Source organism: Ctenocephalides felis, unplaced genomic scaffold (assembly GCF_003426905.1).
Source record: "Ctenocephalides felis isolate EL2017-DRISC unplaced genomic scaffold, ASM342690v1 CF-g0.4_SCAFFOLD_00845, whole genome shotgun sequence".
Taxonomy (NCBI): domain Eukaryota; kingdom Metazoa; phylum Arthropoda; class Insecta; order Siphonaptera; family Pulicidae; genus Ctenocephalides; species Ctenocephalides felis.
In genome coordinates, this window is record NW_020536999.1 from 26,525,789 (window position 1) to 26,530,181 (window position 4,393).

Genomic DNA, 4,393 nt, shown 5'->3' on the forward strand with positions numbered 1-4,393 from the left:
ATGGATTCTCTTAAATTGAGTGAAAAGTGAAAAATTATATTTCACAAAAATCGTAAGGGTAAACACGATAAAGTAAATCTATGTAATTGATTGGTAATTTATCTTACGTCTATTTGGAACCTTAGTAGGACAATTTTATATTATTAATTATTATAAATTATTATAATTAAAAGTTTGTTTAAATCATAGACATGTAGGTGAAGGTCTATGGTTTAAATACATACATATCATATATATATATATATATATATATATATATATATATTTCTTTGACTTTGTAACATCAGACAGTCAGATAGAGAAAAGAAATATTGACACAACATCAATAAAAACAAAATACGAACGATAAAGTCAGTTTATTTATTTACAAAGATATTTATTACACGAACACACACACACACACACCTGTATATATATTTATATATATATATATATATATATATATATATATATACATCTTCGAAAAAACGTTTATTCCGTCCGTTTGATGAAAATGAGAATTTATTCCGCTCATGAATTTTCCTCCAAGGAAACTCTCTTGAGTTTAATTAATATGATTCTATCGCATTTTAGGAAATAACTTTCTTTATTTACTCTATCTAGTTGGTGAGAAGAATGCCTACAAACTGAACTTCTGAATGAGTTGAAAGTTCCTATTTCGCCGCTTTAAAGGATTTACCTTAGTAACGATTTTATCATATCTTACTTAGTTAGAGAAATCACATACCTGAATCACAAGATTGTACTACAAACAGCACATTTTCTAAGTGCTTCTTGAAAGTCACTGCGTGCTCTTCAAGTTAAGAGTTGCTACAAACCAATATTGTCATTTATTTAAAATATTTATAATTTGAATTTTTATTAAGTGACCTCTACTGATTTTAGTATTTGTATAGATATAAAGTGTATAGACATATAGATATAAAGTGCTTAAATTAAAAAGATAAACGACATATGATACCATTTTTAATAAATGCATGTGCATAAAATACTTCTGCTAGATTAAATTATTTCATGCTCAAAAATGATCAAGATTTATTATTTTAGTATTTATCTAGATAATAGATACTAGAATTATGCGAAAGTAATAACACTCGAATTAGTAAAAACGGTATGTCATGCAGAATTCTTTGAGATTCACGTTCGGGTAAAGAAATTATAACACGTATTTTCATCAAGTGATATTTTATGATTTTAGTATTTATTGAAATACCCATCACGTCATGCACCGGTTAAGAGTTAATATTAAAATTAAAAATATTTTTATTTTATATATAAGTAAACTGGAAAACAAAATGTCAACCAATGTCAATATAAACAATATTTATACAAAAATAAATATAAAAATCACATAAAAATCTATAAAATACTTTAAAACCATGCCAATCATCTTCTGAACGCACTAATACCATTGTCTATTACTAAAATGAGTGAAGAATTTTATGAAAGTGAAAATGTCGAAAGTGAAAATGATGAAAGTGTCTCAATTCGAACAAAATCCACACCCGTGTCTTCAATATACATAGCTCAAGTGCCTAAAGTGTCTTTAGCTCGTGATGGGTTTGGTATTTTAAGACATCCAACAACTGGACATCTTCAGGGCATCGTAAGACGCTACACTTGGTCAAATGCAAATGGTGTTCTTGTACAAGTTATTGACTACGGAGCTACAATAGTTAGTATTAAAACACCTGACAAATATGGTGTACTTGAAGATATTGTCTTAGGTTTTGATACATTAGAAGACTATATGTCTAATAAGAATCCTTACTTTGGAGCAGTCATTGGCCGTGTGGCAAATCGTATTGGTAAAAGCCTTTTGAATATAGACAATCAGGAATATAAATTGGATGCAAATGCTGGTAATGATCACTTGCATGGTGGATTCAAAGGATTTGACAAAGTTTTGTGGCGCAGTCAGATTGTTGGCAACAAAGTTGTTATGACCCATTTGTCTAAAAATAACTCAGGAGGTTATCCAGGTAACTTATTGGCTACGGTTACGTTTGAGTTGAAACCAAATGATGAGTTTAGTATAAATTTCCAAGCTACTTGTGATCAGCCAACACCTATAAACTTGACAAACCATTCATATTTTAATCTAGCTGGTCATGGTGCAGGTTTCAAGGAATTATATGCACATCTGGTGACTTTGAACAGTGATAAATACACTGGCGTCGATGTCAATAGTGTGCCTACTGGTAAATTTAAATTTGTTGAAGGTACTGCATATGATTTCAGAGTTCCACGTGGTCTTGGAGTTATGCTAAAGCATGTGCCTGGTGGTGGTTTTAATATTAATTATTGTGTGAACAAAGCCAGTATGCAAACAATGAGGTTTGTTGCACGAGCTTTGCATCCACAATCAGGTCGTATTTTAGAAGTTTACAGTGATCAACCCGGTGTACAATTTCACACAGCAAACGAGATGCCAAATCCTGGTCACCAAATAATACCTTTTGATGTCTACGAAGATCCTTTGGTGCTACAAGCTGTTGTATACCAGACAGAAAATCCACGCGATTGTGTTATGGACCAGGAACAGTTTTTCATGCTTGATGATGAATTTGAAGCTTTGGAGTTCCAAGATGATGCAAAGAAAAATGATGTCAAAGCTGTGGAGGATGATTTGATTTCAGGCGAAGCATCTGTAAAAGATCGCGATGAGTCTGTTGAGGATGAAGGATTTGTTGAAGACACAGTTGTAGATGAGGAAGAGGATCAAACAATAGAAGATGAAGAACTTGCTAAAGACAGTATAGTGTCATCTCCAGCTGAGGAAAAAATAACGCCGATTAAAGATAGTGATAAGCAAGAGCATATATGTTGTCAGCCTGAATGTTTTTGCACGTTTGACATGGAATGTGATAAATCAGAACCAGCAGCATCTGAAACGCCTGTGAAAGCAGATGTTGCTTCTAATGCAGAATCTGATAATGAAGAAACCAAATATGTTCTAGATACAAAATCAGCAACAACATCAGAAGAGAATGAGACTGTTGATGAAATTATCGGTTCACCAAAACCTAGTGCACAATCTATTAGTATTGCACAAAGTTCACCAGTTCAAGAATCAGTACATGAAGTAAGTAAAAAATCCACAGAAAGCAGTGACAGTACCACTGACATGAGACAAAGTATAACCGAAGTCGTACCTGAACCACCAAAAATATACAAAAACTGTGATGAACATGATGTCGATATTATCGAAATGGAGATGCCAACTTATGGACCGACAACTAAAAACGTACTTGGCATTTACAAAGATGAGATCCGTGGAAAAATGGGTGCCAGGTATAGAAGACATGGTGCTTTGAGTTTTCAAACGCAAAATTATCCTGATGCCATGAATCACACTAATTTTCCTGGGTGCATTTTAAATCCTGGAGAAATTTATAGACATAAAATAATATACAAGTTTAGGGTGCAATCAATTTTTGATAAAAAAATATATTGTAACGTCTTTCAGCAAACTTAATACATGTGTTTTAATTTTTTATTTTTATGATTTTTTTCGTTCAGTCAATATGGATTTGTGTAATTATGTAACACATTTATCACGAGTGGTACCTATTAATGTCTAAGATGGAAGAAATACCATTCAATTTAAATTCACAATTTATTAAATTTTTTACTATTAATATTCTTGATTTAATTTGCAATTTTAAAATTCAAATATTTTACGATTATAATTTTATTCAGAACTTCATTAAAAGATATCAACGTGTTTGCAATTTTGAAGTTTAGTAATTTTTTCAATATAAGTTTTTTCTTATAGTTGTGTAACCTTGTGTATGCATATAAATAATTTTCATCAAAGTATTTCAAAATATAAAAATTTACAAAAAATTTAAAGTACTTTGATTGCGAGAAATGTCATTATACTCAAATTGACCCAAATATTTTAAGTTTATTCTTTGTCTTTAATATAATTTTGCTCTGGAAGATATTGATTAATGTTGTAGATATTTGTTTTAGCTTTTTAACTAACTGATTAATATAAAATGTGGTTGCGATAAAATTTTATCATAATATCTAAAATTATGAAAAGTATATCCTATAATATTTCTTATATATGGATTTATTGATAATTATGTTGGCTTTCATACCGTTCATAATGTGTATTCATTTTAATAATTTGCAACAAGAATAGGCCTATTATATAAATAATAATTAGCGTATACCTTCAAAGACTTATTAATTCCACCATAATCCAATTTTCAATCCACACACCCACGAAATTCTTGCCGGTGCCCAAAAATTTCCCTCGTTACACATAATTACACATGTGCCTTTAAATAGACTTAAGACTCCTCGACCCACCTAAAAAAGCCTTAATCCTTGAATCCTTTATACTCTCCGGTATTAATCTAAATCTTCTTATACACAACCG